General features: G+C 43.4%; 1 protein-coding gene across 1 annotated transcript in view; it reads right to left on the reverse strand.

Annotated features, from left to right (window-relative positions):
* The window catches only part of FRMD4B (FERM domain containing 4B), a 167,981-nt gene that overhangs the window by 96,718 nt on the left and 45,911 nt on the right, over positions 1 to 25,352 (reverse strand). The window lies entirely within an intron of this gene.

A 25,352-nucleotide genomic window follows, 5' to 3' on the forward strand; every position in this document is an offset into this window, starting at 1 on the left:
CTTAACAGGGGAAGTAAGCCAAATCGTTCTGCAAAAAGGAGGATCCAGAAGACCAGAGGAAGCCAGCATGTGGATCTGACTGACTCACACCTTCACCATGTAAATTTATCACATTCAGGCCCCACAGGTCTCCCAAGATCCAGATTCCCTACTAAAACACTTCTGTCTGCTGAGTGTACTGTGTGATATACAAATGCGCATACACACACTGATTTGAGAAAGGATGGAGTAAAGTGTGTTGGTCAACACTAAAATCCAAAAACAAAAGCTATGTAATACGCTTTAATACCATAACACAAGCTTTTGAGATCTCTCCCGGTCCTAGGGTTGCCAACCTCCAGATACTAGCTGGAGATCTCCCGCTATTACAACTGATCTCCATCCTAGAGATCTCTCGGCTGATCTCTCCAGTGAGAGATTTGTAAGCAGATTTCCAGCACTGCTTTAAACTTAAAGGCAACTGCAAAGGATCCAGTTCAGACTGGAGCTATGACTGGTGGAGGCGGTGTTTTTTTAAATTTAAAAAGAGCTATAAGGAAAAACATAAAAGATTCCCAAAGGGTGCCTGTACATTTATTCCGCTGGGCAAATGGGGGGGGGGGTGTAGAGGGGGAAATTTACATCCAGAAAATGGGGGGGGGGGGATAGGGTTTTACCAGTGCCATGATCATGATACGAATCCCTTTTCCCTTTAAGCCAGGGGTGGGGAACCTTTTTTCTACCAAGGCCCATTTGGATATTCATAACATCATTCACAGGCCATACAAAATTATCAACTTAAAAATTAGCCTGCTATATTTGGTCAAACATTTAGCCAAGAGGCACGACCGGAGATGGCTCCAAGTGTCTGCCACATAAAGCAACTCGCTTTTGAGCTCTGCCATCCCCACCTGGGTCTGAGAAATTCAGGCAGGGCAGCAAATACAAGACGGAGTGAGCGACAAGCTACATGGGGCTTGTAGGTGAAGGAGCCCAGTCCAGTAACGCCCCGATTCAGCACTTTCCTGCCCTACGCATCTTTTGCAGGACTTAGAGGGGAAAGAACCACACAAGATGGTCTGTTGCACCAGCCGGGCGTAGCCATCCAGCCGCACACCGGAGTTGCTCCTGCTCCGCATGGTCAGGGCTGGATTCTACAGTCGGCTCCTGCTACCTCCACCTGCAAGGATGAAATGAGGACACACTGGCTAAGAACTCACCCCTGCGCATTCTGGCCCTGCCCCCTTTAACCCCTCCATTGTCACCACTTCCACCATCAGCCTTCTTGTAGTACAGAGGGAATACATTTCTCTACGGCCCGGGTGGGAAAGGGTTAACACAGTTTCTTGGGCAGTCCTAGCAGCTCCATAGCTAACGACTCTTCAGCAAAGGGGGAAAAGGTTCCTTTTCTCGGCAAACTCACATCTGCCTTGAATAGAGGCTATTCCTGTCAGAGGGAGAGGGTGGATCGCCAGTCTTAGATTCTTCTCAGCTAGAGATCTGCCAGGACCCATGAAGGGCCAGACCAAATGATTTCGTGGGCCTTAAACGGCCCCCGGGCCTGACGTTCCCCACCCCTGCTTTAACCCTTAGTATTCCTCCAGGAGATCTATTCACAAATCTTCACACACAGTGCCAATTTTGGCCCTGAGGAAAAAGTTATCTGTTGCATTTGTCAACTGTTTATTATTTTTCTGCTTCGATCATGGAAACTGTGTTCAGGCAAATGACTTCAGAATGAGCCTGACAACTTCTTAAAAATTTTGCTCACTAACTCATGTGCCACCTTTCTCCTGCCCCATCTAAATCCATCACTTCCCAGGTTCTGCACTGCTCAGCCATATCCCTACTCAGGCTGCAGAATCTTCTGGAAATCAAAATTTGGTATGACTTGTCCAAGGAGTGTCTATGGCTGCACAGAGATTTGAAGCCAAGTCTCCCCCATCCAAGTTCCAATAGGATGCCCACTGAAGTACACTTGCTCTTGTTTACTTTTAATGTTAACATTTATTTCTGGTAGAAAGTGGAAGCTATACATCATATTGACAGTGCCTTCCATGGAGCAAGTGATGACTCATTATAGACTAATCTGGAATAAAGAAGGCTCTTGGTTATAGAATGCACAAAATGGATAAACCATCCCTGGCCATGTTTTTTTTATATATGACCTTGGGCTAGTCACAGTTCTCTCTCAGAACTCTCTCAGTCCCTCCTACTTCACACAGTGCCTGTTGTGGGGAAGTGAAAAAAAGGTGATTGTAAACGGTTTTGAGACTCCTTAGAGTAGAGAAAAGTGGGGTATAAAAACCAATTTTTCTTCAACTCTTCTTCAAAGCGTGGTCCAACACTCTAACCACTATACCACACTAACCAAACCTGCATTGAGAGTTACTAAATCTCATATGGAATGAAATTCCTGAGCCGTTAATACAGCAGAAGAGAGGTTTTCAGCAAATTTAGCTTCTCATATCGTAGTGCTGGACTGATGAGAAAGCTCCCACCTACTGAATTTGCCTCTGCTTCCTGTGCATCTATTCAGGTGCATGATCCTCCAATTTGGTAATTCTACCTGGCACACATCTCTGTAGAAGGAGCTGCCAAGATGACACAGCTTTAGAAAAGAAAATAGCAGCACATTTAGAATTTCTGTCTTTCCACTAATATTTCTGGGTATCCTGTGGTTTGATAGCATCAATCCAATACGGTATATATTTACATTTCAGGCACAGTTACTGGCAATGAGTTCCGTGGGAACCTGTGGATATTAATGCATAATGTAACACTGTGTATTAAATTATACCAAGTTCACAAAGTGATACACTGGAGGAAAAACCCACAGATAGTATATATATATATATATATGAAAGCAAAGCACTAATTTGGAGCCAGGCAGTCTATGCTCCGTTACCCCTCAAGAGGTATAGACTGTATTAAGCAACTGTCTATTTCATGACTATATCTTTCCCAGCGTACTGTTCAAAAAGTTGGTGTATTATATTTAGATATAAAATATTTATGCCTTGAGACAAGTCATGATGAGATTAGGTTGGTTCTGTTTAGTTGCTCAGCTTCTGCAGCAAAAACAAACAAACAAACAAACAAAAAACAAAAACTCAGCACAGATGGAATAGGCTTAGCATAGGGTTGCCAGGTACCTCTTCACCACCGGCAGAAGGTTTTTGGGGTGGAGCCTGAAAAGGGCAGGGTTTGGGTAGGGGAGGGACTTCAACTACATAGAGTCCAATTGCCAAAGCGGCCATTTTCTCCAGGTGAACTGATTTCTATCGGCTTGAGATCTGTTATAGTAGCGGGAGATCTCCAGCTAGTACCTGGAGGTTGGCAACCCTAGCTTAGCATTTGAACTCTTGAACTTTATTTATTCTTCCAGACAAATGTGTTCAAAATGTCTGAGTTAACATGCCAGCAATTCCATCTAGCCAGGATTTTTTTTTAATCTGCTCTAAATAAACCCACTTGTTATGGGGAAAGCAGTTTTAATGGGAGAACCGGTCATGATATGCCTAATTTCTTAAAAGGAGCCCAAACTTAGCTTGCCTTATGTAATTTGGACAGAAGTACCCAATGACATTTTTTCTCCTTTAAAAATGGAACTGTTGACTGATAGAATATATGTTTGCAGGTCCCAACCCAAGATCATATGCCTTGTGTGGTTTGGCAGATAGGCCTTTTCTCTTCAAAGTTAAAAGCAAATTGTATCTTAAAGGAACTGAATCTTTTATCTAAAATGGGCCCCTTCTCTAAACCTAACGGGCAATGGTTGAAACACTTGCATGTATCTGCACTTAATCTGAAAGACTTTCTACTCTCACATGAACCAGCTCATTTGTTCAGGTCTTCCTACCTGCAGAAGTAGTGCAGATATGCTAGGCAATACAGTGTTTTTTGTAATACTATTACATCATCAAAATATGATCTGCTGCAAAGTTCACCTGGTACCACCTTTGCATTAGGGGAACATGCTTTGGTTTCATTCCATGGAGCTTTTGGTTGATCGGGTTGTTGTTAATTGATCTTATCCCTGACAGCAATCCTATGATTAATTGCTTACTTGCTGCTTATACCGATGTTTTAATCTACTGTCAACAGTGCTTTGTTGCCACTTTAAGACAACAGTCCTAAACAGGACTACTCAGAAGTCATGGGGTTTACTCTCAGAAAAGTGTCCTTTGAAATGCTACATTGTTCCTTGTTTAATTTGGATTGTTAATTTGATGGTTGTGATTGCTTAACAAACTGGAAAAGCAGAGAATAGTTTAGTAAATACATACATTATACCTATATTTTTCTAATGCACTTTTTAGATGATAAATTAAGCCATGACAATATGAGATTCCTCTTCCTGGTCTGACATCTGCATTTACATTATCTAAAATATCTACACACACAAAAACAATCCATGTTTACGTCCCACTTGGTTTAAATACTAAAAATGACACTGTTCTTTACAGTCCGTTCACATGACCATTTTGGCCTGAAAATGTAGCCATTAAAATTTTTCTGTTAATTTTTAAATATTATATTTTTAAGCACCCCCCCCACAGGCACTGTACAATTATTAATTTCAGTATGAAGGTCACAATTTTCAGAAATGACTCCCTGCATAAGTGAAGAAAGCATCTACTCTGTTTCCAGAGATGTTGTAAATGTTCCTTTTCAACCAAGCTTTTAACTACAGGTAGGGTTGCCAACCTCCAGATGGGTTAATAATAATAAATAACCTCCAGATTGGGGCTGGAGATCTTCTGGAATTACAACTGATTTCCAAACTACGTGAATAACTTATTCATTTATTATTTATATATTTAAAATATTTATTCCACTTCTCCTGGAGAAAATGGCTGCTTTAGAGGGTGGACTGCATGACATTATACCCCACCAAGGTCCCTCCCCTCCCTAAACCCCACTTTCCCAGGCTCCACCCTCAAATCTCCAGGTAATTCCAAACCCAGAGTTGGCAACCCTATCTATAGTGAATTTGTAGGTGCTTTTTGGAAAGATGTTTTAATAGGCTTTAAACAAGGCAGTATTGTGTTGTAGATTTTTTATTTGATTATTACAAGATTTGAGCATTGCTCAATTATGGCTCACATTGTCCACATCTGTGTAAAAATCTCTCTCTTGCTGGCTACATGAATGTATTTGAAAGCAAATTTAAACTCTTAGCAGACTTGCTGGTGTGATGTTTGGGGTGGGAGAGTCACTATGTCAATTTTCACCTGTGAAAGTAGTGCTATAATAAAAGCACTCTGTGAGTTAGAACCTGTCTCTGGTAATGACAATTTCCCGCATAGGTATCACTTCTGGGAAAGCCACATCAACCATACACATACCACAGTACGAGTAAGCACATGATATAGCAAATGTGCTAAAACTAAGAGGATCTGAGACTGGTCACCTCCTGAGTGGGAGGAATCTGGGAATCCTACATGTACTGCCTGGAGCTCCATGTTAAAAGAAAGGCACTGATAGAATGTGTGTCAGCAGGGCAAATATGCCTTTGGCAGTCTCTGGATCTGTTAGCTCCTTTGTTGTTGCTGTAATTTAAAATGTATTCATATTTTAAAATGTATTCATATTTTAATCTGATTTAAATTTAATATGAATTAATTTTATTTTAATCTGATTACAGGCCACCTTGGAGGCCAGTGCCCACAGAAAAACAGGGGGTAATAGTTTTAAAGTACAGGAATAAATGTTTTTCTTAGAGTTACCAGGTCCCTCTTCACCACTGGCAGGAGGTTTTTGGGGTGGAGCCTGAAAAAAGTGGGTTTTGGGGAGGGGGGACTTCAATGCCATAGAGTCCAATTGCCAAAGCAACCATTTTCTTCAGGTGAACTGATTTCTATTGGCTGGAGATCAGTTGTAATAGCAGGAGATTTCCAGCTAGTTCCTGGAGGTTGGCAACCTTAGTTTTCCACAGGATCGTTAATCCTGATTTTCTTGCCAGTCGATCCACAAGCATTGGAATTGGTTTGGGCACAGTTCTCCTGCATATCTGCCCTTCCTCTAAATTTTCACAGTTGTAGTGTCAGTTTATTTTCTTCCACATGGGCCTAAAATAATCAGGATTTTGAAGGGAGGGTACTGTTGAGCATGACCAGTATGAACCTAGCTAATCTGCACATGCTGCAAAATAGATATGCGAGTATTCATCAAACATGAATGTGTATGTGCAGTTTTCCAGTTATATCAGTTTTAAAAAAGAATTCCTGCTTTGGTAAACTCTGCCCTCAGTGGGAAGAAACTTATCATTTTACCACATGGGAGTGCTTTCAAAACCCTTGGTTGGATGCTACGCTTCCTTTCCACTGGTGCAAAAATACTTTTGCTTCTGGTAGGGGCTCTGCTGATGCAAGAGGCAAGAGGGGCAATTTCGACTTCCTCCTTACATACAGGCATCTCACTTCTTGTGAGCCTTTGAACCCCTGGCATTGCCTTTTTGGTTCTTGCAGACAGCTACTGAGGGAAGAAGGAGGTGGGGAAAACCTGCCTCCGACAGTACTGCATATAACCCAGCCCAATGCTTTTCCATATAAAAACTGAGAAATGGTTTGCCATCAAGCTTGGATTTTTTTAAAAATTAATTCTAAGCATGCTTTCCCCAGACTGACCAATTGACAAATTTTATTAGACCTCCTTTGGCAGGAGCCATTTTCCTCATTCCCCTGGGGACTAAAAACATACTCCCATATTAAAGATTCAAAGTGCATTTGTAGGTTTGACAGCTCAGCACACAGAACCCTATGAAAAATTCATGGGCTGACAGAAGAGAAATCCCAGCACTGAATTTACCTCAAAACAGGACTTCATGTTAGAGAGGAATAAATGAATAAATGAGCACGTGCCATCTTAAATCTTCTACAAAAGATTGTTCAGAACATGAACACTTTTCTAGTAGGAAGAAAACACAGTGGTGCAATATTTTTCCAACAACATTTCCAGATTTGGGCTTATTTCTTCATTTTGTGAAAACACACTTACAGTAGCATCCCTAATCAGAGATACACCTTTCTAAGCCTATTGACTTCAATAGATTAAGAAGGGCATAACTCTGTTTAGGACAGCACTTCTGAGGGGGACTGAAAACAAAACAGGTCAAAAAGGTTCTTTAATCATTTATAATATTTGTAAACCTGCATTTCTCCCAAGCCAGAAACCAAACGGGAATAACAACAACAATACATTATCTTCAAAATTCTGAGGGAAAAAACAGCCTAAAATATCTGCAGGAGAACATGATGCCGGTCATCTTTTAGATGCAGGAAACCAACAGAGGCCATTACATGTGTTAGCCCCTAAATGACGTTCTAACAAATTTTGTCTTATGCTATCTCCAAAATGATGGAGAGGTGGAAGCTTTGAAGCTGCCTTATACTGAACCAGACCCTTGGTCCATCAAAGTCAGTACTGTCTATTCAGACCGGCAGCGGCTGTCCAGGATCTCAGGCTGAGGTCTTTCACATCACCTACCTGCCTAGTCCCTTTAACTGGAGATGCCGGGGATTGAACCTGGGACCTTCTGCATGCCAAGCAGTTGCTCTATTACTGAGCCACAGTCCCTCCCCAAATCTTTTTAGTTTTTATTATTACTGTGAGCCACCTTGGATGCCTACAGCGGTGTGTCTGTGTGTGGGAATATTAAGAAACCAACATATTAAACAACCCAAATATCTTAGACTGCTGTTGTTCATTCTCAAGTACCTGTAAGGATCAGGCGTCTGTCCCTAGCATCCCATAAGCAAACTCATCCAGACAGGTAGATCTGAAGCAGTATTACTTTATTGGGAGCAAAAGGCAGATTTAAGAGCTGACTGCCCACCGGCAGGTGAGGCTGGTAATGGAGAACATAGGCAGGTTACATGTTTAAAAGCACTACAGGCTGCGAAGGTAAACATGGCTAAGCAACCCCGAGATAAGGGATTCCCGGGAAGGAAGACTAAACATTAGCGCAACTGTGGAAAACAGGACGAGCAAAACTGTACACAGACGTTTACAGGCATGAGAACCAAGGACTTGACGTGTAGCCAGAAACTGGCCTAACTCATGTCAAGAGCCTGCTAATGGGCAAAGGCCTGACAGTACCTCCCTCAGGGTTTCTCCAGAGGCCTGGAAAAAAATGTTATGTCTCTTTAATAGAGACGTGAGGTGTGGAAATGGTCAGCTGAAGCTTCTCATGGTGTGGAGGTAGTAGCATCACCTGGTAAATAAATCTCTATGAAAGGTGGGGTTGCCAACCTCCCTAGGTGAGGCCAGGGGATCTCCTGGAATGATAACTGGTCTCCACACTGCGGAGGTCCCCTGGAAAAAATGGATGCTTTGGAGGGCGGACTCTATGGCACTGTATCCCACCGAGGTCACTCCCCACCTCAAAATCCACCCTGCCCAGGCTTCATCCCCAAATCTCCAGTAATGTCCCAATCCTGAAATGGCAACCCTAATTAAAGGAACGGGACATTTTTCTCCAGGCAGTTGGCAACATCCCTTGAATAGAAACGTATTTACCAGGCGATGTTGTACCTTGATGGAATGAAGCCTTTAAGCTGCCCATTTGTACACATCAAGCCTCTGTTAAAGGGACAGGACATTTTTTCTTGAGGCCTGCTGGTAACTCTAAACTGTTTTGTAGGACATGTCGCCTCACTGAAATCTTAAACTGTACAAGATGGTCTTTTACTCAAGATGGGAACATTACACCCAAACTCTATTATGGCATGCTTGTGCAATACCTGAGCTAATCCTTCTATGGAAACTCTAGTAAAGGAGATTTGCCTTTAAAAGACAGTTTATACATAGAATTGCTGACAGTTTCTTAACAATTGCATTCTGCCTGTTTCTCCAAGTAGTTGGGATAGGATTTAACCTCAAAGCAACCCAACGGGGTTGGGCTGACATATATTACTTACTCAAGGTCACCCGGTGAACTTCACAGCTCAGCAGGAATGTGAACACACACCTCACCCCAGCCCTCTAGACTCTACCCTGGCCTGGTTCCCAGTGCTGTACCAGGCCCTTATTTAGGAATATTTGATAAAATCTTAATGCACAGAAGAAGAAGAAGAAAAGAGCTAGAACCTAGATGCACCCAAATATCAAGCCTTAAATTCCTCATAGGACAAAGATCTACAGCACACTAGAAAAATGATAAGCATTGAATCAATTGCTGCCATCAAGACTTTAAATGTAGCACCTCTGAGCGGATTGAGTCACAGGTGCAAAAATGAGCTTCCCCTCCAGCTGTAAAATTGGCTTTCTTCCTGAAGGTTGGTGTCATCCAGAATAGACTACCTCAGCATGTGTGAATATCCAACAGGACTCTGAAGTCCAGCAATGGTGTACAATGAGTCATGAATGATCAGAGGGTGTTGAGAAAAAGGGACAAGAATGGAAAGGGGAGCAAAGAGAGAGAGATAGGTGCGTGCTATGAGAGGCAATTACTTGGGTGTGGAAACTTGGTTAAGTTAATTGAAGTGGAAGAATGCACAGTACAAGTCTAAACCAAGTGCCAAGATACACTAAACAAGCAGAATAAGCCCAAAGATGCCTTAAAGAACAAGAATGCATCAAACAAATGCTCTACCACTGAGCCACAGCCCCTCCCCTACTTCCACACAGTAAGCCTCTATTGGGCCAAGATATTCTTCTCCAAGCCTGTTGGCAACCCGGTTTGCAGATGAGAAATCAAGGCCAGACTGTATCTATCCGAAGCCACCAGTGAGTCCACAACAAGCCTTCAGGTTTAAGACCATTGTTCTGTTTACTCAAGTGACCCCCTAATGCTTTCCAGTTAACATTTTGAAGAAAACATCCTTTGTCTTTAATATGTGTTTGGTGGAGAAAATATTACCTAGCATGGTCAGGGTTGCCAACTATTTGACAGGCAACCAGCAGAAGAGGGATGGGGATGGGGATGGGGGGGGATGACAGTGCACCAAAGGTGTGACATCACTTCCGGCGCAAACCCAGAAGTGATGCCACGGCATTGGTATGATATTGAAGGATCCTTCAAACTCTATGGTTTTACCATGCAGTTTGGGGTGAATCTTAGAGCACTATACCGATGTTGTGATTTCACTTCCAGGTTTATGCTGGGAGTGACAGCACACTGTTGGTGTAACGATGTTGGTGCAACAGTGTTGGTGCTTTTCCTGTGTGTTGTCCCCCTGCCTGCCCATTTTTCTTCCATCAGCCTGCCAGGTGGCGGTGGGGACACAGGCAGAAAGCAGGTCTCTCACCACAGCGCAAGAGATGGTAAGCCTAATCATGTTTTTTTCCCATGACAAGAAAAAAATTATACTTGCTGAACTTTGTCTCATCATGAACCTACTTAACTATCAAATATTTACAGTTTATGCTTTCACAAGGCCAAACAATGTATATGAATGTGTGTAAAGTGCCGTCAAGTCGCAGCCAACTTATGGCGACCCCTTTTTGGGGTTTTCAAGCCAAGAGATTAACAGAGGTGGTTTACCAGTGCCTTCCTCTGCACAGCAACCCCGGTATTCCTTGGTGGTCTCCCATCCAAATACTAACCAGGGCTGACCCTGCTTAGCGTCTGAGATCTGACGAGATCAGGCTAGCCTGGGCCATCCAGGTCAGGGCAAACAATGTACATACTTCCTTATTTATTACATTTATAGCTTCTTTCTTCCCTATTAGAATCATAGAAACATTGAGGTCGAAAGGCCCTCCAGGGTCATCGAGTCCAACCCCCTGCACAATGCAGGAAATTCACAACTACGCTCCACACCCCCAGTGACTCTTCCTCCATGCCCAGAAGATGGCAAAACAAACAAACAAAAACAACCCTCCAGGATCCCTGGTCAATCTGGCCTGGAGAGAAATTGCTTCCTGACACCAAAGTGCATTTGGCATTACCCTTGGTTGGCATGTAAGAAAGGGCCACCAGAGCCAAGCACTGACACAACCCTTCCTGCCCTCCCCTCTCATGATTTGCCTCAATTTAAACTCAGAATGGCATACACAGGGGTTTTCAAGAGGTATCCTATTCAAGCACTGGCCAGAACCAGACCTCCTTAGCTTCAGTAGGGTTGCTGCATCATGTGTTTTCCAACCATAGCCTGGATCTTACATGTTTTGGGTGAATCCTAGAGCACCACACCGACATGGTGATGTCGCTTCCAGGTTTGCACCAGAAGCAACAACGTACTGTTGGTGTGACAACGATTTCCACATCCATTTCTCCCTGCTAGTCTGTTGAGTGGCGGTGGAGTGAGCAGACAGTGGGAGGTCCATTGCCGTCTGAGATCCAGTCACAGACTGGAGATACAGGTTATGTACCTCTCATCCTTAGCTGGAAAATGTGAATTAAGTTTTAATCATTTGTAATCGCTGCCATATGTTTTGTGAACTTGAAGTAGCACATCCCTAACCTTTCATAGACAACTGCACCTGTGGGATTCTGGCATTCGTGAAACCATCTCCATGTGCTGTATTTTCAGGCTTTCATCTCGTTTTAATCCCCCCCCCCTCTCTGGGATTGCAGGCGCTCTGTCTTTAGGAACGAAGAAATAAACTGAGTCTGCTGCAATGTATATTTAAGTAGTCACAGACAGAAACAGCACATCCTTCAGAAGGAGAATGCTCCTCTGCTCCACACAAGAGACTGGGGAATTGTGCAATGTTTGTTGTAAAGCTCGCAAGAGCTGTTGGTTTTTTTGCAAGCTGGTAGGCAGCCAGACATTGTAAGTGCTCGGAGGCCTGCTTCAGGAGTTTGCTTTTTCCAGAACTGTTAACTGAGTTCCAAGTGTTAAAGAGAATCCATGTGCACAGACCCGATGGCAGATCAGAACTCAAACCTACTAATTTTAATCTGAGTGGTTTTGAGCTAAGTAGCTCTTGCAAACCTTGCAAGTCAAGTACTGAACGGAATCCCTTGATTGTCCAATTAACCATCACTTATACCACGAGTAAAGAAAAAGGGCACACTGATCCCAATTTACTGAATGGAATTAACAGTCTGGCAACGTACCACATGTATGGTATACAGCCACAGAGCACATAGAGAAACACTGCATTATGATCACTGAAAGCAGTTTAAATTTTAAGTATTGTTTTATTTAAATCTCAAGAAGGGCCAGATGGTGCACACGATTCTCCATTTTACCCTCACAGTAACACTATGAGTAGGGTTGCCAGGTCCCTCTTTGCAATTGGCGGGAGGTTTTTTGGGCAGAGCCTGAGGAGGGTGGGGTTTGGGGAGGGGAGGGACTTCAATGCCATAGAGTCCAATTGTTAAAGCGGCCATTTTCTCCAGGTGAACTGATCTCTACCAGCTGGAGATTAGTTGTAATAGCAAGAGCTCTCCAGCTAGCACCTGGGAGTTGGCAACCCTAACTATGAGGCAGTCCAGGAAAGCATGACTTGAGGCAGTCCAGGGAAGCATCCCCCAGCCTGCCATAAGTACCCCCCTTAGGATTGCACAGTCATTGACTGAAATGTTTTTTTTTTAAATCAGAGAGCCAGCGTGGTATTGTGGTTAAGAGTGGTGGTTTGGAGCGGTGGACTCTAATCTGGAGAACCGAGTTTGATTCCCCACTCCTCCACATGAGTGGCGGATGCTAATCTGGTGAATCGGATTGGTTTCCACACTCCTACATATGAAGCCAGCTGGGTGACCTTGGGCTAGTCACAGCTCTCTTAGAGCTCTCTCAGCTCCACCTACCTAGATGATTGTAAGCTGGTTTGATTCTTCCTTAAGTGGTAGAGAAAGTTGGCATATAAAAACCAACATATATTCTTCATACTTGTAATTCGCCTTGAGTCTCAGTGAGAAAGGTGGCTTATAAATGGAAATACTAATAATAATCTACAAGTTATCAATTTACTATTTTTTCTGCCTTCCCTTTGTAAGTTACTGTTTTGTAAGTGGACATGTATACATATGGAGTTGTCATTCTTGACGTTTCAGGCTCACCGTCAGTGTCTCTAGGGGTGGAGAATTTTTGAATATTCAATAATTTGATTTTAGGTTGATTTTAATAAGATTTTTTAAATTGTTGTTAGTCACCTTACGGTGTCCTGTTGGACAGAAATGTGGGATATTACTGTTTTCAGCAAATCAATGAATGAATGGAGCCACCATGCAGTACCTGATGATAACTGAATGGCTTCCACTGCTTAGTTCCTTGTATATTTTACACTGTTTCATTGGATTGTTCTCCATTTTTGGAGTTCAGCTCTGTTGAATTATTTGTTTGCATTATACTGTTTTAGGATATGTATTATATTGCTTTTAGTGCATTGTTCTCTAATTTTGTAATCCAAATTTATTCACTGTTGCTTGTTTGTTTTATACAGTTATTGAACTGGCTAGTTGTATAATCTGCTTTGAGTCCCTATGAGAAAGGCAGATTATAAACGAAGTAAGCAAGCACATAATATACACACCTGCTTCAGAAGACACACAGGACTGGCTATTTGATATGAAATGATACAACATACAATTAGAAGATATTCATCTACACGTCATGGACATACAAGTAACCCTCATGATGCATACCTATTCTCTCCAGGATCAGATGTGCATGCCTATTATATTAGGTGCTTTGGAACACAGGCAGGACAATAATACTGCAGTTGTCTTGTTCATGGGCTTCCTAGAGGTACCTGGTTGGCCACTGTGTGTACAGACTGCTGGATCTGATGGACCTTGGTCTGATCCAGCATGGCCTTTCTTATGTTCGTAATATAGGAACAGAAGCATTTCAAAAATATTGTCGAAGGCTTTCACTGTCAGAGTTCATTGGTTCTTGTAGGTTATCCGGGCTGTGTAACGGTGGTCTTGGAATTTTCTTTCCTGACGTTTCGCCAGCAGCTGTGGCAGGCATCTTCAGAGTAGTAACACTGAAGGACAGTGTCTCTCAGTGTCAAGTGTCAAGAAGCATTGCAATTGCACAACAGCATTCCAATGATTATTGCTGAAATGCCAATAGGTATGCAATTGATATCTGTGACTAGCTACTGACTTCTGGATGTCTATGTCCTTAACTATCCCAGCCAATGTCTGCTGACTCTTACTCAGAGATTGTGCCACTATGTCCAAACCCCACTTGTAACAGTGTGCATGTGCATCTTAGTAGGTGGCTGGGTGTGACAACGAGCCTAACAACCACACAGGGTGACCGAGGCAGCAGCATCAGAGAAATTCAGTGCAATTCCTTGATGTATTCCTTGGTTGTCTCCCATCCAAATACCAACTAGGGCTCACCCTGCTTAGCTTCTGAGATCTGACGAGATCAGGCTAGCCTGGGCCATCCAGGTCAGGGATGGATGATCATTGGTCAAGGGGATCATTATTAAAGACAGGGAAAAGATCAGATGAACAAGAAGTATGAACAGGAATAGGCAGGGTTGCACCTACCTACTGGACTTTGGCATGCACAGACTGTCTTGTATAACTTACTATATGTCTCAAATGCTGCTTCCCGGAAAGCTCAGCCTTGACTGATCAAAGAGCAAGAAACCCTCCACATTCAAGTACGCAGATATTCTGGGGTGGATCCTACCCCATCCTATCAGTCCAGTGAGCAAAGATAATCAGTCAATCAATTAAAATATGTATACCTCACCATTCATTTTGGCTCAGGTTTGAAGCTCTCTTACAAACTAAGGAGCCTTCTTCCATCTTCCATCTCTTCTGTTGGAGAAAGAGCCACTTAAGTTGGAGGAAGGCTTCTTAGGCTGGAGAAAGGCTACTTGGAGGATGGTTGGAGCCACCCCACTAGCCACCCACCATTCTGCTCCAGTCAATTTCTGCCAACTCATGTACTCTCCCAATGCCCCTGATGCGTATCAATGTTATCAATTCATAGGATTTATTTGAAGAAAGAAATTCATGTTTTGATGGTGTGTCCACCTGGCTTGTTTTTATGCTGTTCTTGTTTATGGATAGTTTTGCTGTGCCTGTATGCCTTGATGGCAACACTTTATTTTGTGAGCCTCCTTGAGCAGGTCCCTGAAATAATTTATTTTTAAAATTAATAAGTAAAGTTGAGTTTATGTGCTGCAAAAATGTCTTCAGTACAACCAAACACACCAGCCCAGCTTCAGAGGATCAAGTACCAATGTGCAAGGCAATAGATTAGTTTATTGTTGAAGTCCTGACCAGCTAGAACCACAAGGGCGGAAGCCAGAAGGTCCACGGTTCCCACCTTAAACCGCCACCCCAACAAAGCAGTTTCTGCTACAGAACTCTACCCACAGTACTTCCCAGGCAAAGGCCAATAAGCCAACAAGATGGCCATCTGACAGCAATGCTGATTCCATGAACTTAGGCAGACCATGAGAGGAAAGGCAGGAAGGGATGAACCTGGGCTTGGCTCTCGTGGCCCTTTCTTACATGCCCAGGGTAATGCCGATCACCACTTTAGGGGCAGGAAGCAATTTCCCTCCAGGACAGATTGGCCAGGGATCCTGGAGGTTTAATTTTGCCATCCTCTGAGCATAGAGCAGGGGTCACTGGGAGAGTGGGGGGGGGGGAGTAGTTGTGAATTTCCTGCCTTGTGCAGGGGGTTGGACTAGATGACCCTTGAGGTCCCTTCCAGCTCTATGTTTCTGTTTTCTAAGAAACAACATTGTGAGATATGTGCCAACCTGGTAGCTCCTGACAACCCGAATAGAATAGCTATAGGAGAGGGCATAAAATGACCAAGGTCACCGACAACTTCACGTGAACAAATACCATTTTCCAAACCTAATACAAGACTCTGTTTTCGCCCCCTTTTTTCCTATTGTGCTAATCTCCTTGCAAGAACAAACACAAGATTAGTTACAAGTGTTCAGTGGAAGTGTTCAATTTGCCTTAAGGGGAGTTTGTGTGCAGTGCTATTTATGCTCTCCTTATGACCACAGCATAGAATAAAACAAGTCAGGTGGAAAATGGAACAAACACAGAACTGAACTGTGCAAGCAGGTTTTCTTCTATAGGTGTGTGAAGTGGTGGTTTCAATTGGAAAGGCCTTGTGCAACGCTCATTGTAAGAGCCCGCCCAGTGTTGAAAGACGAGGCATCGAACAGATGACATCCCTTGTCTCATAAAACCTGTGGCCAAAGCACCAGGGTGTGTGAAAATAAACATGGCCAAGAAGGCGCAAACTTCTAAATCCCATTAGGGACTTTGCTCTTTTTTTTTCTATCTGTCTTGTACTTCTCAGAGAGCTGAAGGGAGCTCAAAGGAAGAAAGGGAAAGAGGGCAGAAGAAAGAGAGAGTACCCACATTTCATCAGGGTGTTATTAAGTCATTTGCTCCTCTGCAGACTTTGGTATGCAGTAGTATACTTAGCCTGGAGCAAGGGAGTTTCTGGACAGCTGTGGAACGAACAGGTCAATAATTGATGTCTTGGTTACGACACAAGCAAACCAACCTGTTAAGGGACATTCATCAGTTTGGATTAACTGAGGCAGTATACTCCATGGAAGAGCTCCAACCTGAATTAGGAACCCTGTTCTCCTGCAATTACAGAATGTCTTGGGGTTGCCAACCTCCAGGAGGGACCTGGGGATCCCCTTGGATTACAGTTAACTTCTAGATTACATAGATCAATTCCCTGGGAGAAAATGGCTGCTTTCAAGGTTGGCATTATAATTCGATGGCATTATACCCCTTGGAGGTCCCTGCCCTCCCTAGCCTGCACCCCAAAATCTCCAGTAATTTTCCAATCCACAGTGGGCAATCCTAGAATGTCTACATGGATAGAACTCCATCCTGCTTTCTAATCCGGGCTCCATGTTAAATCTCAAGAGGGAAGACAAGAAACAGTAAGAAGCCTTCAGTCATGCCTGGTTCCAACTCTGGCTGAGAGCTCCTGTCTATGACGTCATCAGAAGGAAGTAGCCATGCACCCTTTCATCACGCCTGGCAACTCTCTCGTTGAGAGCTCCCTCTTTTCCACTTCCATTAATGAGACCATCAGAGGGAAGACAGGAAGCAGCCTGGACTGTATTGTGCCTGGACTGAACTCCAGATGAGAGCTCCTTCATTCTCAACTTCAACTGCCAACTGTAAAGCCATCAGAAGGAAGACAGGAAGCAGAGAGTCATCCCCTCCACTGTGCCTGGACCAGCTCCAGCTGAGAATCCCTCCCCAATGGACATTTCTACTGAATTTTAAACCAGGCAATCAAGCAAACAGTCCTAAGACAAAATATTGTCGAAGGCTTTCACGGTCAGAGTTCATTGGTTCTTGTAGGTTATCCGGGCTGTGTAACCGTGGTCTTGGTATTTTCTTTCCTGATGTTTTGACAGCAGCTGTGGCAGGCATCTTCAAAGGAGTAACACTGAAGGACAGTGTTACAGAGAGACACTGTCCTTCAGTGTTACTCCTCTGAAGATGCCTGCCACAGCTGCTGGCGAAACGTCAGGAAAGAAAATACCAAGACCACAGTTACACAGCCCGGATAACCTACAAGAGTCCTAAGACAGTCTATTCAGTGGGACTTACAGGTACCAAGATACCAAGCAAGCGTTATTATGAATATGTAGAAGAGTTGGTTTTTATACCCCATTTTTCTTTACCTTTAAAGAGTCTCAAAGCAGCTTACAATCATCTCCCCACCACCAGCCACACACACAAAGGCACCTTGTGGGATAAATGGGGCTGAGAGAGTTCTGAGAGAACTGTGACTAGCCCAAGGTCACCCAGGAGGGTGCATGTGGAGGAATGGGGACTCAAACCCGGTTCACCAGATTAGAGTCCGCCGCTCTTAACCACTACACTATACTTTTGAATCCTTCCACCCCAGTCACAGTCTTGTTTCCTTTTATCATGGCTTTAATTAAGATATATATATATACACATGTCCACTTCTGTTCCCCAGTTTCAGCTGTGAAGAATGTTTTTCCTCTTCTGTAGCCCTCCCATGGTTATTGGTTGCAAAATCCTCTCCAAACCTTTTTCTTCAGGCCCTTCAAACCGCCCTCCTTCCAAAAACTCTATATAAATGTAGCCCTATGTTCAATAGTCTTGCATCTGACTGTTCAAATATAAGGTGGTTTTAAAAAAAACCCACACAATTTGTTTGATGTGCATGGTTCACAAAGTACGCTGCATAAAAGCCAGTGTGGTACAGTAGTTACAGTTCTGAGCTAAGACAAGGAACACCTGGCTTCAAGCCTGGACTCCAACATGAAGCTCCCTGGGTGACCTTGGATAAATCAGTCTCTCAGCCTCATAGAGGAATATTGCAATGGGGGGGGGGAGAGAATCACATGTGACACTGGGAGTTCCTTGGAGGAAGGGTGAAATAGAAGTCTAACGGATGGGTAGATAGATATCTAGACAGATAATAAGAAAAGTAACAATGTATTAGGAAACAAAGCATTCGATGTGCAGACAAAACAGAATAAACTACATACAGGACTTGTCCCATGGCAAAGAACATGGCACAAAGGCAACAAAAATGCAGCCACTCCTTGTAGCCAAGTATGCAAGACGTTCTTGTGGTGTTCTCCTACAGAACTTCACACTAACCATCCATTTTGGCCCCTAATCAGAGAGGCATTTGAGTGACATGGATACTTTTTACCATGTGTTTCAACATTCACTCAGAGTAGGGACTTGGTGTGTATTCCTTCAACAGTTAAACATTAACACCTGGGCTATGATTGAGGTATTCTAAACAACCACTATCGATCTATCCAGGTTTCTGTACCACACCTCTCTATCTGAGCATCTTTCCTTTTGGGCTACCACATTCCCAGCCCACATATGCTTTTGGGAGTTGTACAAGATCTTGGATACAAGTCTCTCTCTTGCATGGTTTAAGTTAGCTGTAAGTTTATTAGTAATTAGTTTCTCTTATCACATTTAAAGCCATTAATTAGGCGGTGTCTCTAACTCTGTCTAGTCAGCTTCATGGTTTTTTTCTATCTGATCTCTATGAACGATGTTGACTGAATCACCTGTAGTTCAGATCCATGTTCTTTCTGGTTGGTAAAATCCTGTAAGGAGGTATTAAGGTCTCTAGTAGTGACAATCGTGAATGCTTTACTGAGGGGGGCTTTCCTTAACCCTCTTAAAGAGCCTGTGATTGGATCACTTTTGAAAAAGCCTTCCCTGGAGAAGAAAATGCTGGCCATAATTAGACAAGGAATAGAGAATAAAACTGCTGATATCATACTACCCTTGTACAAATCTATGATGGGACCACACCTGAAAAACTGTGTGCAGTTCTGGTCGCCACATCTAAAAAATGATATTGCAGAGCTTGAGAAGGTGCAGAAAAAAGCAACCAAAATGATCAGGGACTAGAGCAACTGCCCTATGAGGCAGTTAAAACACTTAGAGCTGCTTAGCTTGAAAAGAAGGCGGTTAAGGAGAGACATGATAGAGGTCTATAAAATTATGCACGGTTTGGAGAGTGTGGACAGGGAGAAGCTTTTCTCCCTCTCTCATTATACTAGAATGTAGGGTCATCTGCTGAAGCTGGAGGGTGAGAGATTCAAAACTGATAAAAGGAAGTATTTCTTCACACAACACATAGTTAAATTGTGGAACTCCCTACCCCAGAATGTGGTGATGGCTGCCATCTTGGAAAGCTTTAAGAGGGAAGTAGACATGTTCATGGAGAAGAGGGGTATTCATGGCTTCTAGTTAAAATAGATACTAGTCATGATGCATACGTATTCTCTCCAGGATCAGAGGAGCATGCCGAATATATTAGGTGCTGTGGAACACAGGCAGGATGGTGCTGCTGCAGTTGTCTTGTTTGGGGGCTTCCTGGAGGCACCTGGTTGGCCACTGTGTGAACAGACGGCTGGACTTGATGGGCCTTGGTCTGATCCAGCATGGCTTTTCTTATGTTCTTATGGCTAACTGTAGACCTCTAACCCTTAAGATTTTTGAGCAGGTACAGGAGCTTCGTGGCGCAGAGTGGTAAGCTGTAGTACTACAGTCAAAGCTCTGCTATCCCTATGGAAGTCAGTTTCAGGTAGCTGGCTCCATCCTTCTGAGTTTGGTAAAATTAGTACCCAGCTTGCTGGGGGTAAAGTGTAGACAACTGGGGAAGGCAATGGCAAACCACCTCATAAATACAGTCTGCCTAGTAAATGTCGTGATATGATGTCACCCCATGGGTCAGTATTGACCCGGTGCTTGCACAGGGGACTAGAGCAAAGCAATTAGAGTAGAGCAACTAGAGCAACCTTTAGAGCAAAGCAATTCTAGGGTTATCTGAGTAACACATCTTCCCTTTACTCTTCTCAGGATGGCTTCAGGCCTGGTTTAAGAACACATTCAGTTCTGGAAATGCTAGTGGATTATCTATATTTACATCTTGATAAGGGGAATGCATCTCTGTGTTGCTGCTGAATTAATCCACTGCTTTTTATGCAGGGGATCATGCCATACTGTTGAGATGGTTGGAGATGGATTATGGGATTCAAGGGACAGTGCAGAAGTGGTCCAAATAGTTTTTGTTGGACCAAATTCAAAAAGTAGCTACAGGCAGTGTGGAGATGGAACCATGGGGTTTGGGGCATGGAAGTGCCAGAAGAGCTACTACTTTCCCCTGTACATCGACATATTGAGGCCCTTGATGAGACTGTCTGGAACTCTGGAGTTGGGTGTCACCAGCATATTGGAATTAGCTATACACAACATTGAATAAGCCACCAGATGTTATGGTTACTGTTCTGAGTCAGTCAGTTCTCGAATGGCATGGTCAAGTGGATGGAAGAGGACAAGTTTAAGCTGAATCCAGACAAGACAGAGGTGACACCACTCAGTAAGGTTGCTGCCTCAAGGAGAGATTTGAAAATATAGTATAGCTGTCCTCAAAGCATTCCATGAAGAGCCTCAGAGTTTTGCTTGACCTTGCTTTCCTACTGGAAAAGAAGGTGAGCTCGGTAGCAATGTGGTTGCTTTATAAGCTAGGGCACTAGACTGGGATGAGGGAGAACTATGTTCAAGTCCCAACTTGACCATGAGTGACCTCCAGTCATGCCTCCTCACCTACCTCACAGAATTGCTGTGTGGATAAAATACTACTGAGCCCTTTGGAAGAAGGGTGGTATAAAAATAACTTACTAAGTTCCCTTTCCTTACAAGTTATGCATCTTTATATTATCTTTAACATGCACTTCTATTCACAGGCTAATTAAATGAACTATGAAGTAGACTTATACTGACCACTGGGCCATCTATCCCAGAACTATTTATTCTGGCTGTAAAAGCCCTCCCAGGTTTCAGGCAGAGGACTTTCCAGTCCTGTTCCCTGAAATGCTTTTAATTGGAGATAGGAGACTAAGTCTGAAAACTTCAGAAGAAGATGAAGAAGATGAACAAAAAGAAGAAGAGTTGGTTATTATATGCTGACTTTCTCTACCACATTAAGGCAGAATCAAACCGGCTTACAATCACCTTCCCTTCCCCTCCCCACAACAGACACCCTGTGAGGTAGGTGAGGCTGAGAGAGCGTGACTGGCCCAAGGTCACCCAGCTGGCTTCGTGTGAAGGAGTGGGGAAACAAATCCACCAGATTAGCTTCCACCGCTCATGTGGAAGAGTGGGGAATCAAACCCGGTTCTCCAGATCAGACTCCACTGCTCCAAACCACTGCTATTAACCACTACATCACACTGGCTCAAAGCAGGAGTTATGGCATCTCGTGGAGAAGTATACAATAAGGGAGAGGTGTGCACTGCATATACAGCTGCCCTGGCAATTATAAAAGGGAATCAGTGGCAGATGTGAGGGTTGGGAATGCTAAGCGGCTGTTAACCAGAGTTGTTGTGATGGCTGAGGCCTAATTGGTGAAACATCAGGGCACTGATTTCACTTCCAGCCTGTGATCCCTGTAATTTCACCAGACAATCGTCATCATCATCTCAATCTCCAATTGTGCCTCACATCTCTTTGTGAGTATGAAATGCTCACAATCTAGTCAGCATTAGCCTAGCCTTAGGAGCATTAAGCATGTACTTATATCTACCATTAAAATCAGTGGGACTTAAAATGCTTACCTCTGACTGGTTTGTGCTCTGCGTTTCAAAAGTTACACCAATCTGTGCTACTCTGGAGCAATAACCAACAGACAAAAGCTTGAGCCAAGCCACTTTGAGCCAAGAGGAAAGGAAGGATACTAATATTTTTATAATAAATAAACTACAGGAAGTAGTCATCAAGTAGACTTGATAATGCCTTACCACAGTTTCTCGACCCATGAAGGGGACTATGTAAATGCCATCCTTAGATGACTGTAGAAGTTAGCAAGTATCATATGGGGAGCAGTTAATCTCTAAGGATGGGTTTCCATGAAATTCTTTCTAAATCTTTGGTTCTTGTAGGTTATCCGGGCTGTGTAACCGTGGTCTTGGAATTTTCTTTCCTGACGTCAGGAAAGAAAATTCCAAGACCACGGTTACACAGCCCGGATAACCTACAAGAACCAATGAACTCTGACCGTGAAAGCCTTCGACAATCTTTCTAAATCTGTTTTGCAAAAATGAAATCATGCAATTAGTGTTGATAGTCCACGAGTTCTTAATTTAAGATTAAAATTAATGATCTATAAAGCTATGGGGACACATACATACTTGCCCAGACATATTCACTTTGCCTACTTTGAATGAGAAACTATCCACACATTTGTGTCTTGGTACTCACATCCTACTCTCTAACTAGGGTTGTCAACCTCCAGTTGGTGGCTGGAGATCTCCCGCTATTACAACTGGTCTTCAGGCAACAGAGAATAGTTCACCTGGAGAAAATGGCCGCTTTGCGAGGTAGACTCTATGGCATCAAACCCTGTTAAAGTCCCCTCTCTACCCAAACCCCGCCCTCCTCAGGCTCCACCCTCAAAATATCCAGGTATTTCCCAACCGGGAACTGGCAACCCTATCTCTAACTTAGACCACAAAAGCAGTGATGTTGGATCAGACCAACAGTCCATATAGTCCAACTTCCTGTTTCACATAGTGGCCAACCAAGTGCTCCTGGAAGACCCACAAGCAGGGCAAGGAGGCCAATGGTTCCATCTATTGGTTGGGATCCACTGGCCGTGGGAAGTGAGGAACACACACTCCATGGACAGAGGTCCTTTCTGTCAGTGGAAATCAGCAGTGGATCCAAGCCATCGCTGCCCTCGGCATCTGGACTCCAGAGGCTTACTGCCTCTGAACATGGAGATTCTATTTAGTGATTGCGGCTAGTATCCCTTGATAGACTCTTCCTCCCTGAATTATTATAATCCCCTTTGAAAACCACCGAAACTAGTGACCATCAGTACATCCTGTGACCGTGGTTTCTAGAAGTTAATACCTCTATGAGCGAAGGACTCCTTCCTTATTGTCTAGTCTACTGCCCATGATCTTCACTTGATACTCGATTGCTTCTCTGAACCACTAACCTGTCTAGCTTCCTGTCTAGCTTCTGAGTTCTAGGGACAGCTATTTTTTCTCTTGTGCTGACAGGCAGGCTCAGCAAGAAACCATCGCCTGGCACCCTCTACCCTGATACCAATTAAAAACACACCTAGTAAATGAAAAAAAAAAGCTGTTCTCACTGAAAACTGCTCACAACACCCTTGGAGTCTTTAAATAAATTTGCTGATGAAGCGCAACATATATAATTCCACATTTGCACATCGCTGTCGTTCATTAACCAGTTCAACTCAAAATGTGTTATGTGAACAGCGGCAATAATTTAAGTGTCATAAAACTGGGCTAGGTGACAGCAGCACTGTTTATATTTTGAGCATTTTCTCTTTTCCTTTTGCATGTATAAATATGTACACAGTCGTTTGCACGCCCACATGGACAGCTACACCCAGCTGTTTGGGTAATCCAACAGCACTTTCATACCTACCTTGCTCTAGATTTACACTCATGACTAATGCAGAAAGATTTTTTACACTGTTTCGTCAGAAACTTTTCTGCCTGGTTAAACAGCTCCAACACTCCCAGAAACTAAGCTTATGAGAATCAAGATGCTTATATTAAGAGGAAAAGTCAGTTAACTCTGAAATCTAAAACCTGCTGAATTTAGCTCAGCAGATCCTGAGATACTGAAGAAGCGCCATTAAGTTTTTTATGATAAAAGTTTTTATTTCCCTCAACTTTCTCAGAGTGAGGAAATTCCTCACAACGCATATTATGCTCAGTTTTTTTAGTAATGAAGCAGAAGGGGGTGCTTAATCTTTTCCTTGTCCCCCAAACTACCCATCTCACTCAGTTTTTGCCTCCCGCACATGTTATGCCATTTATGCAGGGTCAATTTTGATGCTTGCTCAAAGCTGTTTTTTTAAATGTGACCTTTAAAATGCTTATTCACTGTCCCTATGCAAAAGGAGTAATTCCACACATACACCCCCCATTCGCCTGCTCCTTTGTTCCTTCCATTAGCAACTTCCGTTTGCATAGCTAATGTGCAGCTGTGAATTTTGCTTGCTTCTTTGAGGGGATTCTTCGCGGCGAGGGCGGAGCAAACACAAAAGGTTGCATTAAAGGGGCTCTTAAGAAATGCAAAGTAGGTATGTGTCGGCTTCGCAGTCACTTCCTGAATGAAGGTTCGGCGTGCAAAACTAAAAAAAAGATGCGGGGCACTTCAGCCTGGAACACACTCTAACTACCAAGCATAAAAGGGTAAAGTGTTGGATTTGCACCCTTATGCTCGACTCTGCACCCTTATGCTTGACCCCAAATTGTGAGTTTCCTCTAAAGTACTTCTTCACTTAAAAAAAAAAAAACACCTCCTAATCTGCTCTCTGTTTTAAATGCAGTTTGTGCCATTCGTAACATTCTGAGAAAAGATTCCATGCTTGTGAGAGCAACTGTTCTTATGGATCCCAAGAGCAAAATAAAAGACTAAAAATGGCATAAGCAGGACATGCAGTCAACTTATTGTCTACTTGGTCTGGTTTGCCATTTGAAGCATTTCTTCTCCAGCCCTAAAATAGCACTCTCCTGTGGCTGACTGGTACAGTTCCCTTTGGCAGGGGGCAAAATGTGTTAATTGTGAACCTCTATGCATGAAGGCTCTCAGAAGCCTTCGCCATGGACAAGAGTACAGGCCAAGCAATATAGGGAAAAGATGCGGGTGGGGTGAAACTAGAAAATGTAATTCTTTGTATTCAGTGGCTCATTTATATGGGCAGCCTGTACCAAGTAGTGCTAGAGGAGGAGGAGGAGGAGAAGAAGAAGAGTTGGTTTTTATATGCCGACTTTCTCTACCACTTAAGGAAAAATCAACCCGGCTTACAGTCACCTTCCCTTCCCCTCCCCACAACAGACACCCTGTGAGGTAGATGAGGCTGAGAGAACTGTGACTAGCCCAAGATCACCCAGCTGGCTTTGTGTGTAGGAGTGGGGAAACAAATCCAGTTCACCAGATTAGCCTC

Source organism: Euleptes europaea, chromosome 1 (genome assembly GCF_029931775.1).
Source record: "Euleptes europaea isolate rEulEur1 chromosome 1, rEulEur1.hap1, whole genome shotgun sequence".
In the NCBI taxonomy this organism is placed as follows: domain Eukaryota; kingdom Metazoa; phylum Chordata; class Lepidosauria; order Squamata; family Sphaerodactylidae; genus Euleptes; species Euleptes europaea.